General features: G+C 44.0%; 1 protein-coding gene and 1 non-coding gene across 3 annotated transcripts in view; one reads left to right on the top strand and one right to left on the bottom strand.

Annotated features, from left to right (window-relative positions):
• The window catches only part of SCAP (SREBF chaperone), a 70,477-nt gene extending 59,301 nt beyond the window's left edge, over positions 1-11,176 (bottom strand). The window contains exon 1 of one of the 2 annotated variants that reach the window (XM_086698357.1): positions 11,037-11,176. The gene's annotated coding sequence lies outside the window, so the exon portion shown is untranslated. Of the gene's footprint in view, positions 1-4,056; positions 4,080-11,036 lie in introns of those variants that run through there. The other variant, XM_086698358.1, reaches the window with a different exon arrangement.
• On the top strand, positions 2,554-2,655 carry LOC112853074 (U6 spliceosomal RNA). The gene has a single exon (XR_003222882.2). It is a non-coding gene; the product is annotated as a U6 spliceosomal RNA (small nuclear RNA).
• Positions 11,177-16,269: the final 5,093 nt, after the last annotated feature.

Raw genomic sequence — 16,269 nt, 5'->3', positions numbered from 1 at the left:
GTGATGGTCATCACAAGTAACCACATACATGACGCCAACTCTCTTCACAACTGGACAACAAATGTATTACAGATTTTCTTCCACAGTGCCAGCTACCACATTCTTATTCCCTTCTGACCTGGTCAGGAAGGACTAACAAAGGGACTGAACTGACCCCTGCTAAGAATGTAGGCATAGAAATTTGTTTTAAACCTAGAAGCAACCCAGGAACCCAATGGGACAGCCCAGTCATTTCATAAGACTTCTGGCTGAGGGGGAGGGTGCCCTCAGTCTCAGTCCCAGCAGGTGCTGGCAGGAGCATGGTGAGGACCAGCCACCTGCTCCCAGCTAACTGTGGGCAAGCACAGCCATATCCACACAGGACAGAGGCCCCTTGCCTGGTTTCCTGACAGAAGTGTGGCCTGATGGAGGGCACCACGGTTCTTGATAGCTTACCCTAAAGTGAGAGTGTGAAGAGACTCTTTTTCATTACTGTCACAAAAGCTTTTTAATATAAACGCTACACAGAAAATGGTTTCATTCCCAACATAAATCTGCAAAAGCACTGTGAGAGAGAGCTTGAGATGAAGTTCACCTGGAGCTCTTCTCCTTGACACAGCCATTTTCAAAAAATGGTGCTGGGAAAACTGGACAGCCACTATGCAAAATAGTTAGATGGGACCATTACATCACATATAAAAATTCAAAATTCATCAAAGACCTAAACAAAGAGCTAAAACTATAAAACTCTTTTTTTTTTTTTTTTTTAAATATTTTTTTTTTTCAACGTTTATTTATTTTTGGGACAGAGAGAGACAGAGCATGAACGGGGGAGGGGCAGAGAGAGAGGGAGACACAGAATCGGAAACAGGCTCCAGGCTCTGAGCCATCAGCCCAGAGCCTGACGCGGGGCTCGAACTCCCGGACCGCGAGATCGTGACCTGGCTGAAGTCGGACGCTTAACCGACTGCGCCACCCAGGCGCCCCAAACTATAAAACTCTTAAAAGAAAGTAGAGTAAAAGCTTCAGAATACTGGATTTGACAAGAATTTCTTGAATATGACACCAAAAGCACAGGCAGAAAAAAAAATTGGACCTCAAAAACTGAATTTTTGTGCATCAAAGGAAGCTATTGAGTGAAAAGACAACCCACAGAGTGGGAAAAAGTAATCATACCTGATAGGGACTTAATATCTAGAACACATAAAAAAAACTTTTATAACTTGGCAACAAAAAAACAAAGCCTACTCAAAAATGGGAAAAGGACTTGAATAGACATTTCTCTAGAGAAGATATACTAATGGCCAAGAGGCACATGAAAAGATGCCCAACACCACTCATCATTAGGGAATGCAAACCATAATGACATTAAAACCATAATGACAGTGGGGTGCCTGAGTGGCTCAGTCACTTAAGTGTCCGACTTCAGCTCAGGTCATGATCTCGCGGTTCGTGGGTTCAAGCCCCGCGTCGGGCTCTGTGTTGCTAGCTCGGAGCCTGGAGCCTGCTTCAGATTCTGTGTCTTCCTCTCTCTGCCCCTCCCCCACTCGCACTCTGTCTCTGTCTCCAAAAAATGAGAAAAAAAAAATTAAAAACAAAAACCATAATGAGATATCACTTCACATCCACAAGCATAGCTATTATTAAAAAATAAAAACAGGGGCACCTGGGTGGCTCAGTCAGTTAAATGTCCGACTCCTGATCTCGGCTCAGGTCATGATCTGGTGGTTCATGGGTTCAAGTCCCATGTCAGGCTCTGTGCTGACAGTGCAGAGCTTGCTTGGGATTCTTTCTCCCCGTCTATCTGCCCCTGCTCTGCACGCATGCCCTCTCCCTCTGTCTCTCTCTCTCTCTCTCTCAAAAATAAGTCAACATTTAAACATCTTTAAAAATAATAAATAAAAACAAATAAAAATGGAAAGTAACGTTGCCAAGGATGTGGAGCAACTGGGAACCCTTGTAAGTTACTGGTACAAAGTAAAATGGGGCAGCCACTGTGGAAAACAATCTAGCAGTTCCTCAAAAAGTTAAATACAGAATTACCATATGTTCCAGCAATTCCTCCCCTGGGTATATATCCAAAGAACTGAAAGTAGAGATTTGAACAGGTATCTGTACAGTCATGTTTATAGTAGCATTATTCACAATAGGCAAAGGGAGAAACAGCCCAAATGTCTGCCGACAGATAAAGAGATAAATAAAATGTGGATATATATACAAGAGAATATTTGGAAAATATTACAAAAGGAATGAAAAGAAAATGAAATTCTGACACATGATACAACATGGATGAACAATGTTCACTATGTTAAGTGAAATAAGCCACATATAAAAGGACGAACACAGTATGATTCCACTTATACGAGGAACTTAGAATAGGCAAATTCATAGAAACAGAAAGGAGAATAGTGGTTGCCAGGGGTAGGAGGAGGGAAGAATGGGAAGTTGTTTAATGAGTACAGAGTCTGTGTTTGGAATGATGAAAAAGTTCTGAAATGGACAGTGGTGATGGTTGTACAATACTGTGAATATATCTGATGCCACTGAACGGTACACTTAAAAATGGTTAAAATGGTGCTTCAGCAGTAACATATGGTAATACTGGAATGACAGAGAAGATCAGCATAGCCCTTGTGCAAGGATGACACACAAATTTATGAAGCATTCCATGTATTAAAACAAACAAAAAAAAATGGTTAGGGGTGCCTGGGTGGCTCAGTCTGTTAAGTGTCCAACTTTGGCTCAGGTCACGATCTCGTGGTTCACGAGTTCAAGCCCCATGTCAGGCTCTGTGCTGACAGCTCAGAGCCTGGAGCTTGCTTCGGATTCTGTCTCTCCCTCTCTCTCTGCCCCTTCCCTGTTCACAGTCTGTCTCTCTCTCTCAAAAATAAACATTAAAAAAAATTTAATGGTTAAAATGATAAATTTTACGTTATGTATATTTTATCACAATAAAAAAAACTCATCAAATAATTTAGAAAGGGGGTGCCTGGGTGGTTCAGTTGGTTAAGCATCTAACTCTTGATTTTTGACTCAGGTCATGATCTCATGGTTACGAGATCAAGCCCCATGTTGGGTTCCGTGCTGAGTGTGGAGCCTGCTTGGGATTCTCTCTCTGCTCCCTTGCTTGCACGCATGTATGCTCTCTCTCAAAGTAAAAAACAATAAACATTTTTTTAAATGTAAAAAAAATTAAAATTAAAAAGTTAAAAATAAAACAATTTAGAAAGAAAAAATGAAAATATAAAAAGAGGAAGAGTGAAAGATACAGATGAAGCAAGAGTGCCCTGAGTTAATTAGTAAATAACAGATATAACTGAATAATAGGCACACAAAAGCTCACTGCTCTCTGCTTTTGTACATATTTGAATTTTACCATAATAAACATTAATAAACAAGGAAGTCTTTGTAATGTGCGAAACCTTTTTAGAATTTATCCCCTTACAAAATTTAGCAAGAATGAATACGCAAGGTTCAAAGACCTTCCAACTGGCTGGCTTAGTTGGAAGAGTATGCGACTCTTGATCTGGGGGTTGTGAGTTTGAGCTCCACATTGGGTAGAGATTACTAAAAAAAATAAACTTAAAAAAAAAAAAAAGGTTAAAAGACTTAAGCTTAAGGCCTAAAACTATAAAATTCTTTTCTTTATGCTTTATTTATTATTTAGAGAGAGAGAGAGAGAAAACCCCACGCACACAATCCCACAACCATGAGATCATGACCTGAGCCAAAATCAAGAGTTGGACACTCAACCAACTGAGCCACCCAGGCATCCTTATAAAATTCTTATAAGAAAACCTAGGGCAAGGGGCACCTGGCTGGCTCAGTTAACCTTAGAGTCATGAGTTCAAGCCCCATGCTGGGTGTAAGATAACTTAAAAAAAAAAAAAAAAGGCAAAAGCTTCACAACATTGGACTTGGCAATGATTTCTTGGATATGACACTAAGGACACAGGCAAAAGAAAAAAACAGATTGGACTTCTTAACAATGTTAAAATTGTGTGCACCAAAATACACCAGCAACAGAGTGAAAAGGCAGCACAAAGAATGGGAGAAAATATTTACAAATCAAGTAACCTGGTAAGGGATTACTATCCAGCATACACAGAGAACTCCTAAAACAACAAAAAAACAAACAATCTGATGTAAAACTGGGCAAAGGACTTGAATAAACATTTCTCTACAGAAGATACACCAATGGCTAATAAGCACATAAAAAGATGCTCAACATCACTAACCATTAGGGAAATGCAAATCAAGACTACAATGAGATATCATCTCACATCCACTAGTATGGCTACCATCAAAACAAAACAAAACCCCAGAAAATAACAAGTGCTGGCAAGGATGTGGAGAAATTGGAAACCTTGTTCATCACTAGTGATAATGTAAAATGGTACAGCCACTGTGGAAAACTGTATGATGGTTCCTTAAAAAATTAATCAAAGAATTACTATATGATCCAGCAATTCCATTTATGTATATACCCAAAACAGAAAACAGGAACTTGAATATTTGTACACCCATATCCATAAGAGCATTATTCACAATATACAAAAGGTACAAACAACCCAAATATCCATCACTGGATATATGGGTAAATAAAATGTGATATATAAATTCCATTTTAACACATGCTACAACATGGATGAATCACGAGGACATCATGATAAATGAAATAGGCCAGTCACAAAAAGACAAATACTGTATGATTCCATTTATATGATGTACTTAGAGTAGACAAAATCAGAAAGTAGAATGGTGGTTGCCAGGGGCCTGGGGAAGAAGGGAATGGGAAGCTGTTCAATGGTATAGAGTCTTGGTTTTCCAAGATAAAGAGAAATGGGAGATGAACGGTATTAATGGTTGCACATTATGAATTTATTTAAACCACTGAACTGTACACTTAAAATGATTAAGATGACAAGTTTTATATATATTTACCACAATAAAAAAAATTAAACAACAAAAAAGAAGGAGCACACAGGAGGGGGTGGGGGGGAGGAAGACAGGGCTAGGAGGGATTAAGTGTATTAGAAGGAAAGGAAATAGGAGGGGAACAGAGATTTGGTTACAATATAGTTACAGTAATGTTTAGAATAGGGATGAAATGTGTTTTATATATATGTATGTGTATGTGTGTCTATATATATATGTGTATATATATATATATATTTTTTTTTTTATGAAGGGAGACTTTTTTTTAACGTTTATTTTCAAGAGACAGACAGAGACAGAGCATGAGCAAGGGAGAGGCAGGGAGAGAGAGGGAGACACAGAATCCGAAGCAGGCTCCAGGCTCCCAGCCGTCAGCACAGAGCCCGACGCGGGGCTAGAACTCACAAACTGTGAGATCATGACCTGAGCCAAATGTGGACACTCAACTGATTGAGCCACCCAGGTGCCCCAAATGTGTTATATATGTTATGGTATAATCTAAAAGAGCAAAATAACTAGACATTAAAAAGAACATCATAAGCCAAAAGTAACCTTAATATGCAAAATACAAACCATAGAACTCTGAGTACAAATCAGACTCTGAACTCCCAAATAGCCAATGCAAAGAGGGAACCATTACTGACTTAGTTCACACTATACTTTAGACAAAATCAAAACAGTGGCTTCGAAGAGGCACAGTCATTCCAAGCATTAAACCTCATGGAAATTCCAGTAGGCCTCAGAGATTTTCTTAGGGACTTCTCACACAGATCTCCATGCAAGCTGCTGGGACCATGCAAAGTCAGTTTACTAAAAAACAATTGGAGGAGGGGCCAAAATTATGTTGCCTCCTAATGATCTGGCTTCACTCAAAGACAAAACACTGCCCAGAACATGTGCATTGAAACACCTTCCAGCACAGTCTCACGAATGTTTTCTCACAGTTGTGCTTGGGATGGCATTTGGGAAGTGAAAAAATTCAAGATTATCCTCCCTGACAGGAATATGAGATGCAACATTCTCTGTTGTTTGCTAAAGGCAGGTCTTGATGTTTCCAACAGTTACTGGTGCAGGGATGATAAATCAGAATGAACGTCCACATCCAACCAGAGGTCAGGCCTGAAAGAAAGCACCTAATCACCCCATGGAGATGAGGCGGCATCTACATGAGCTGGTAGAGAGAAGAAGAGTTGGGTACGTCATTTTGGGGAAGATCATGAGAGCAGGGAGCTACTAAAGATTGTTGAAGAGGGCCATGATTGGAGACTTTGAGTAATAGTGCAGTCTTCTGAAAGGTGCAATCCCAACCCACAGCCAAACACAGCAAGCTGCTCAAAGTTGAAAGTTACTGGGAAACATAAAAATAAATGAAATTTTAAGTTTAAAAAAACATAAATGGGGGTCCCTGGGTGGCTCAGTCGGTTAAGTGTGTGACCTAAGCTCAGGTCATGATCTCACACTCTATAGTTGGAGACCCACGTTGGGCTCTGTGCTGACAGCTCGGAGCCTGGAGCCTGCTTCGGATTGTGTGTCTCCCTTGCTCTCTGCCCCTCCCCTGCTCATGCACGCACTCTCTCTCAAAAATAAACATTAAAAAAAATGTTTTAAATGCTGTAGAATAGGGGCGCCTGGGTGGCTCAGTCGGTTGAGCGGCCAACTTTGGCTCAGGTCATGATCTCGCGGTCCGTGAGTTCGAGCCCCGCGTCGGGCTCTGTGCTGACACCTCAGAGCCTGGAGCCTGTTTCGGATTCTTTGTCTCCCTCTCTCTGACCCTCCCCTGTTCATGCTCTGTCTCTCCCTGTCTCAAAAATAAAACGTTAAAAAAAATTTTTTTTTAAATAAATGCTGTAGAATAGTGTTTTACATAAAATCATGTTTACGCAATAACAAAAAATGGATACAAGACAGTATGATCTCATTATAGAGAAAGAACACGCGAGAACAAGAAAATGAGCAAGAATAAAGCCTGCCACTGGAATTATAGAAAAAAAAAAAAACCTGTGCACATGCACACCTGCCTATTAACTGTTCTTCAACAGACAACTTGTATTTTTTAAACATCTCTAACCCCGCAACAAATTTAGAAATATAGGATTGCAGTAAAAAATAAAAATAGCAATATAATGAGAATGAAATTCTCAACTGAGAATTGAGAATTATGACATCATCTAAAAATAATGAGAAAACTGGCTAAGAACAAGAGCCAGTTATGTACTTGGCAAAACTATAGTATACGACTAACGCTGATGGGATTCAGTGTGAAACACGTAAGTACTGGCATCATGCTCTGGTTTTAGGTGCACTGTATGGAGCCATAGTTCTCAAAGTATAGTTCCCTAGACCAGCAGCAGCACCTGGTAACTTGTTTGAAATTCAAATTCCAAGGCCTAGCTCTAAACTACAGAGTCAGGGACTGTAGTGAAGTGAAAACCAGCCCTCCAGGTGATTCTGATTCACACTAAAGTAAGAACTGCTGGTATGAATCATGTCCCACCTGGATTAAAAATAAATAAATAAAAAGCTTGTCTAGCCAAAGAAATACAGTTTTTGCTCAAACCCCTGTTATTTTAAACTGAACTCCTAAACATGCACTAATCTATTCAACTGTGAAATAAGCTGGAAGTAACTTACATATATTTTTTAAATTAGAATTCTGGAATTTCTTGTTTTAATATAATGCACCAATCACTGCAGAGGAGTGACCTGAAGAAAATCAAATCTAGTTTGTAAAAAGTGGTAAGGAATCAACGTATCTGGAATTTCAATATATCTAACTATCATCTAAAATTTGCAAATACTCTGAAGTTGCTTAACAGCTACGACTATTACAACTGCCACATTTATGTTAACTGATTGTTTTAGTGTCTCACTTCTGACATTAACAGGTTTAAAATAGAAGAGATTCAACAAAATTTTAATTTCTAAAGGGCTATCTCAGTTACTATAGCTTCAAACTTAAAACTGCTGCTATATTTGAGACAAAGACCATTAAAATAACCATATCCTCTTTCACAAAATTGTAACTGCAACTTTTAAAATAATTTATAATTGGTTATTAATATGAAATACCATTCTCCCTCTTTATGTGGAATCACATTGAACTTCATTAAACTTCCAACTCAGGAACAAATGATTAGCACAACACCTTACATATTTGATACAAATGCTAAATATCAAATCAGAGGTTTCCAAATGTTTTTGATTATGAAACCCCAACAAGAATTTGAGTAAACTTCCCAATATATATATATTAGTACGTTATATGTATATACTACTATATAGTGTACATCATAAAATAACCTAATAAAAATTAAGTAAAGCTAAAATAAACATGAAAGTCAGTTTTGATTTTTTTTTTTTTTCCTGAGACCCATGTGCACCTTTGATGCATGCACTCCCCATCTTTGGACTCCACTGCAAAACTCATGTATGGGCCAGCAACCCTGCAAGCGTTCTCTGGCAGTGCCCCTGACCACTCAAGAGGAAGCTGTCAAATGCAGGGCCGAACTGCAGTCTACTTCCTGCTGAGTTCCACATCTGACACTTGGGTCTGTGATGCTGGCTTCTACCCTTCACCCCATCACCTTCTTCTGCTACCTCTCACCTGCCAACGGGCAACAACGGAGGAGACTGTGAAGCCAGCAGGCGCAAGAAGAACATAAAAGTACAGACTGTCGTCAAGCAAGCCTAGGTTTGCAGAGCCTGGGCTCTGCCTCTAACTCAGCAGGTGACCCGGGGCCAGGCAGATAACATCTGTAAAACTCATCATTAAAGGGGGTGATAACAGTATCATCTCCCCCGGTTACTATGATGATTAAGTGAGATAAGCTATTATTAGAGCACCTAACACAGTATCTAGACAGTACACACGTTCAATAAATATTTCACTCAAAATTACTACTTCAGGCAGGGGGAAAAAAAAACACGTCACCTGGACTGTGTTTCATCAGCCAACTCAGGAAGGGAGCAAGTTACAGTGGAAGTAGCTCAAGTAGCAGGGTCTGGCAGATCTGAAGGCCTGATCCACCACTTACAAGCTGGGTGACCCTGGAAATCCACTTTCTCTACGAGAGGCAACCTTCTCATCTGCTCAAATGGAAGTGATGACATAAACCGTATACAAAGTACCCGTCAGAGCCAATATAACTAACCCTGGCGACAGCAAATGGCTACCAATGGTGAGGTTAAACAAACAGCACAGAAACCTAAGTGTCATTCCACGGTCCTTAAGACACATCCATGTGCATGGCTAGATACTAAGAGAGTGAGCATCTCTAAAGTCTGCCGCCAAACATTAATAAATGCACGAGTACTGAACCCCACAGGCATGGTTTGCTTCCCAACTGGACAGTTTACTTGCTCAGGCAACTCATAATGACCCCAGGCAACTCATAGTCTTTCTGCCCGCTAGGAGTAGACTTTTTATCCACCCCACAACCGTAAACTAGTCTAGATTGCTGGGACGGTGAGGGGGAGGGGGGGATACCAATGATTATAAAGCACATGGGGACCTCAGGAGACATGCTGCTTTTGCACAACAGCAAAAAGAGAGAGAGAGAGAGAGAGAGAGAGAGAGCTCTCAAACACCCAATTAGTTCATAATAAATGAGAAGTAATGCTTTCAATCTATGACCAAAAGAATGAATATTAAGATACATTTATATTTTGTTTTTTACATCATGTGCTTAGTGGGAATGCTCCAAATGTGTAAAAACACCTTAAAACCAAAACTATATTAACATTCACTTAGAAATATACAGGTCAGGGGCACCTGGGTGGCAGTTAAGCATCTGACTTCAGCTCAGGTCATGATCTGGCAGTTGGTGAGTTGGAGCCCTACGTTGGGCTCTGTGCTGACAGCTCAGAGCCTGGAGCCTGTTTTAGATTCTGTGTCTCCCTCCCTCTCCCCCCCCCCTCACGTTCTCTCTCTCTCTCTCTCTCTCTCTCTCTCTCTCTCTCACTGTCTCGAAAATGAATAAATGTTCAAAAACAATATACAGATCAGATGGCAACTACTCTTGTGGTGAGCAAAACATAGGAAGTTCAATCACTGTTGTACATCTGAAAATAATGTAACATTGCAAGTCAACCATACTCCAAAAAATTTTTATCTTAAAATGTGGCACTGTAAAAAAAAAAAAGGAAAAGAAATAGTTCATCATTTAAGCAGCATTCAGGAACACTAGGGTGTGTTCGGCACTAACCAGACATCCTTGACCCTAGCCTTCAATCTTAGCACGATATCCTGAGACAGCAGCACACCAATAAGCCACCATATAACCAAACTCCGCAAAAGGTCTGGTCGGATAAAAGAAACACAAATCTAACATCATTAAGTAAACCTTTCGTAGGTCTTTTTCACAAATATTATCACAAAATCCCCAAAGAGTGTAATTACGCAGCTCTGATTGTCACCACAAGAGGTGGGATAGCCAGAAGCCAGACCGAGGAGAACTCCTCCCAGAACCCCCACAGGGACCCGCCGCCCCCTCCGGCCAACAGCATTTCCACCTGTACAACTTTCTGAGATTCAAACGGTCCAGGCTCCCTGCAACCGTGACATTATAATCCTGTACGATATACTAAGGTAATAATAAACACGAAGCAACACGGTAAACACAGGCAACGTGATTGAGCAAAGTTTGGGCTTTGGCAAAACATAAAACTAGAAGCCAAGCAAAACCCAGCAAAGAAGCTACGTGTTGCCTCAAAACCAGAGAGCCCAAAAGAGACAGGAGTGGACAGCATGCTCTCCCCCGCACTCTAGAAAACCCAGACAGCCCCAAAGCAGGTTCTAGAAGCGGCGGCTTCCCGGGACCGCGGGCCAGGGGCCGGCCGCAACGGCGAGACCCCCTCCCCCGGCAGTGGTCACGCGGGACCAGGGACTGGGTGGGGGCACGGGCGCGCGGGCGGGGGCGCGGCCCGGGTGGGGGTGGGGACGCGGCGGCCCGGCCCCCCTCTCCGGGCTGCGGTCTCCCGGCCCGCACGGCTGCTGGACAGCGCCCACGCCCGCGCGCCAGTGCCCTCGGCGGTCCCACCCCCGACTTCCCGGGACCGCGCGGCCGGAGGCCCGAGCCCGAGGCCGTGGACAGGCGCCGTGGGGACACGCGCGGCGGTACCTGTGGCGGCAGCAGCTCCCAGGCGGCGGTGGCGGCGGCGGCGGGGGCGGGGCGCGGCGTGCGCGCTCCCGGCCCGTGGTCCGGTGCGTGGTGCCCGCCCTCTCTATGCCGGCCGCCGGGCGCCCGCGCAGCTCTCCGCCCCTTCACCTCTCACCTCCTACCTTTCCCCTCCCGCCCTCACAGCCCTCCGCACGTGCTCCAGAGGCGCGCACATGCGTAGTCGAGCCCCGCCCGCGCCTCCCGCTTGCCCCCTGGCGGACGCCCGCCACAACACACAGAGGGAGGGAGAAGTGGCGGTCCTGGGCTGGGCGGGGCGGAGCGGGGCGGGGCGTGAAGATGGGGCAGGGCCCTGAGGACTGCACCAGGGCTTTTGACAGACAGCACCTTCCAGAGAATTTATCAAAAACGTGCACCAGATGCCTATGGCCCCGTTTGGAACAGCGATAAATTAAAAACAACCATGCAGATGCACAACAAATACATATGGCTGGAATAGATTCTGTCCATAAAACAGATTTCCCTACAGCCTTTTTAAAGGATAAGTTTTATGAATATTTACTGACGTTGAAACCTGTTCTTGAAAGATGGTTCAAAATGAGCTGTACAGTACGATCTCATTTTTGTGAAAAGTCATCCACAGAGAAGGAAGGCTCTGGGTGCTGCTGATGTGTGGTGGGCAGATATGATTGAGTGGCGGGCAGGTTTAGGGTGCTGGGCTTTTCTATCCGCCGAGGGGCATTTAACCATTCATTTTACACATACTGTGTGTCTTTGTTGGAACCGCACATCTGCGTCCACTGAGTTTTTTACTATGTGCCGGGTGCTGAGCTGAGCATTCATCTGAGCGTCCCAAAAGCCCTTACGTAGGGGTCCTTACTGGGTCTCACACAAGCGGAACAGGAGGGGCCTTCGCCCGCGCTGGGGACACAGCCCAGCGCTGACCATCCCGGGATGCTGCGTGCTGCGACTGCCCGGGGCCCACGCGCAGGGACCTGGATCGCACCCCCTTCGCCCTCGAGTGCCAGGGGTCGGCCCCGCCCCCACCCTGCTGCCCTAGGCATGCTCAGCTCAGCCGCACCCACCCCGGGGCGGATCCTGATCCAGCCCTCAGGAGCGGATGGGACAATGCAAGATGGGACTCCAGCCCCTAGCCCCTCCTAAGCCTTCTTCAAAGAGTCATACTCCTCCCTCACGCCCATTCATTTCCACTGGACTCTGGACTTTCTCTCCAAGGCCGCCTAAGGCTTGCCTCCCTCCCTGCCCCACCACACTATTGTCACAGGGAAATTAAACAATAGTGAGGACAAGTGGCCTAGGCCCAAAGTGACCTTGAAGATTTTGCCCTGTATTCAGGATTAGTTTCTGGCTTTAGATGGGAATTTTTATTCTATGAAAAATTTGTTTTTGGTTTTATTTTTATGTGTTTTTTTTATTACGTGAAGGTCCCTTACTGGTACTGTTTCCACGAGTGGCCGAGACCAGGGGGAAAGGGGTAGGGAAACACACGTCTTGCTTGTTTTTAAATTAGAGAGAGAGGAGGGCACCTGGGTAGCTCAGTTGGTTGAGCACCTGACTTTGGCTCAGGGCATGATCTCACACTTCGTGAATACAAGCCCCACATGGGCTCATTGCTATCACTGCAGAGCTGGCTTCAGATCATCTGTCCCTCTCTCTCTCTGCCCCTCCCCCCTCATGCTCTCAAAAATAAATGATAAAAAACAATTTAAAAACAAATAAATTAGAGGCCACAATGGGCAGCAGCGTGGAGAGCCTTACCTACATCCCTCATCCATTCTCACATCACTCTCTACACATCTGGCCCTTGAAATGCCATCCTCTGGCCCCTCAGAAACCTTGAGCAAGAGGGATCCCACTTATCCTTCAGCTGTTCCTTCACTCTCTCCACTGTCTCATTCCTTTTGGCAAAAATAAAGTCTATCCAGTTTATTTTTAGTTTTCTTGGTGAAGCTACTGTGACCCTGCATGACTCAGTCCCAATCCTTTCCTTTTACTGCCAAGTTTCTACAAAGAATGTGGTTCCAAACTTGTCTTACAGCAGAATCACCTGGGGAATATTTAAAGTTAAATCTGTCTTCCTGAGCCCTATCCTAGGCACACTGGATCAGAGTCCACTCCAGAGAGGGGGAGGAGCCTGCCTTTTCACAACCCCCATTATAGAGACTTAGACTGTCTTTTGGGAAGTGCTGTCACCCCCCCACCCTTCTTCACCAACCCCTCCCCACCCAAACACTCCACCAAACCTGTGTCTGCAGGGGACTGACTCTCAGCAAGGTCTGGACACTGCCTCCAAAAACAAGAGCCTCCAAAACAGATGAGCACTTAGCTAAGCGTCTATGTACCTTGCAGCACCCACTGCTGAGAGTCCTTCATGGCTGGGAGCTGAGGTTCTTGGGCTCCTGGTGAAGCTGCTCCCTAGGAGTGGAATGCAGTGGTCATGATTTTTGGGCTCCTCCAACATTTTATTATGAAAACAGAGAAAAGTTGAAAGGACCACACAGTTAACAACTACATACCCTAGAGCTGTTAATGTTTTGCTTAGTATCTCATACCTATCAAACACACACACACACACACACACACACACACACACACACACACACACACACACACTAAAACTTCTCTTCCTTTATCCACCCAACAATCCATTCAATTTGTTATGCATTTCCAGGTAAGTTGCAGATTCAACTTCAGCTTTTTTCTTTTTTAATGTTTATTTATATTTGAGAGTGGGAGAGAGGGAGACAGAGGAAGCCAAAGCAGGTTATGCACTGACAGCAGAGACCCTAATGTGGGGCTCGAACCCACGAACTACGAGATCATGACCTGAAGTCAGGCGCTTAACCAACTGAGCCACCCCGGCACCCCATGACACATTCAGGTGAAACATCTTCATTTAGCCCTAACTAGCCAAAGCTCAAAGCTCAACTTTACTTCAGATTGCTCCCCACGGGAATGATAAATCCAAAAGCTTTAAAAACTCAGTGGAGCAGAGAGATCATCAAGAAGTGATAACAGTCCCCCATACCTGAGCTTCCACACTGGGCCAATCCTTATGACAATCTTAAAAATAGCGGCTTGGTCTATTTTACAAATGAAGAAAACGTCTAAAGAGAGGAGGAAGGAGGTTTGCCTACGGTCACTCTGGTAACTGACCAGGTGGCCACAGGCTAAGACCCAGGGCTCTGGGTTCTCAGCCCTCTGTCTAGCTACCTCCACCTGTCATGGACACAGAGAAGGGTATTTTATAACGACACAGGTCTGTCTCTGCAATCATTTGCACTCACGACCATGCCCACCATGAATTAAGCATTAGTGATAGCAGCTGGCAGCATGGTAAAATGGAAAAGACTGTTTCAGGACCAGACTCCTTGGATTTGTTATTATTATTTTTTTAATGTTTATTTATTTTTGAGAGAAAGAGCGCAAGTGGGGGAGGGGCAGAAGAGAGAGGGAGACACAGAATCCAAAGCAGGCTCCAGGCTCTGAGCTGTCAGCACAGAGTCCGATGCAGGACTCAAACCCATGAACCATGAGATCATGACCTGAGCCGAAGTCGGATGCTTAACCATCTGAGCCACCCAGGTGCCCCAGACTCCTTGGATTTGAATCCTGGTCCTTACACGGAGCAGCAGTGACTGTCCTGTGGCTGGGAAAATTAACCTCAGGAAACCTTGACTCACAAGTCCAGTTCTAAGATGCAACCAAGAATAACAAAAATACCAACCTCTGTGGCCTGCAAAAACATTGAATCAATGTGAACCCATGTAAAATACCAAGACTCCAATAAACAGTAGCCATTCTATTTCTGATACATTCATGGTATCTGTAACCATGATACAGTCATTAAAAATATTTAAAATCTCCAAGTTGTGTTGATACTCATTCAGTGCCTTCATTACCTAGCAAGTTCCTGCCATGTTATCAGAAGCCAGGAATATAAGATGTTAATTCCCTGCACTAGAGAAGTTGTCTTTGTGCATACCTTCAAGCAGAACCTTATAGGCAATTTGGTAGTGGTCACAACAAAGGCCATGATAGTGCCAATGATAATGACAAACTTTTTTTTTAAGTTTATTTATTTATTTTGAGAGAAAGAGACAGAGAGAGACCACAAATGGGGGAAGGGCAGAGACAGAGAGAGAGACAGAATCCCAAGCAGGCTCCAAGCTCCCCTCTGAGCCTGATGCAGGGCTTCATCTCAGGATGGTGAGATCATGACCTGAGCCTAAACCAAGAGTCGGACACTTAACTGAGTGAGCTCGAGTGGGGGAGGGGCAGAGAGAGGGAGAGACAGAATCCCAAGCTTTAGGGGACACAGATAGAGATCTCTGTGCTAAACAGTGCAGAGCCTGACAAGGGGCTTGAACTCACAAACCATGAGATCGTGATCTGAGCTGAGATCAAGAGTCAGACACTTAACTGACTGAACCACTGAGGTGCCCCACCTCACACCACTCTTAACAAATTTCCCAAATATTGGAGCAACGTTGAACTAAAAGAAACTTTTGCACAGCAAAGAAAGCCATTAACAAAATTAAAAAGCAACTGATTGAATGGGAGAAGAGATTTGCAAATGATATATATGATAAGGGGTTAATATCTAAAATACATAAAAAGGAGCGTCTGGGTGGCTCAGTCAGCTAAGTATCTGACTCTTGCTCTCAGCTCAGGTCTTAATCTCAGGGTCAGGAGTTCAAGTCCAGTGTTGGGCTCCAAGCTGGGCATGAAGCCCACTTAAAAAAAAATCAAATTGGGGCACCTGGGTAACTCAGTCAGTTAAGCATCTGCTTTTGGTTCAGGTCATGATCTCATGGTTCACGAGTTCAAGTCCCACATCGGGCTCTCTGTGCACACAGAGCCTGCTCAGATCCTCTGTCCCCCTCTCTCTCTGCCTCTCCCCACTTGTGCATGTGCCCTCTCTCTCAAAAATAAATAAAAACTTTTAAAAACTTAAATAATTTAAAAAATAAAATACATAAAAAATTCATATAATTCTGTACCAAAAAAAAAGGTCCAATTAAAAAATGGGGTGGGGCGCCTGGGTGGCGCAGTCGGTTAAGCGTCCGACTTCAGCCAGGTCACGATCTCGCGGTCCGTGAGTTCGAGCCCCATGTCGGGCTCTGGGCTGATGGCTCAGAGCCTGGAGCCTGTTTCTGATTCTGTGTCTCCCTCTCTCTCTGCCCCTCTCCCGTTCATGCTCTGTCTCTCTCTG

This window comes from Puma concolor, chromosome A2 (assembly GCF_028749965.1).
Source record: "Puma concolor isolate L17-30 chromosome A2, mPumCon1.1.hap2, whole genome shotgun sequence".
Lineage (NCBI taxonomy): Eukaryota > Metazoa > Chordata > Mammalia > Carnivora > Felidae > Puma > Puma concolor.
This window is presented reverse-complemented; position numbering and strand designations above follow the sequence as displayed.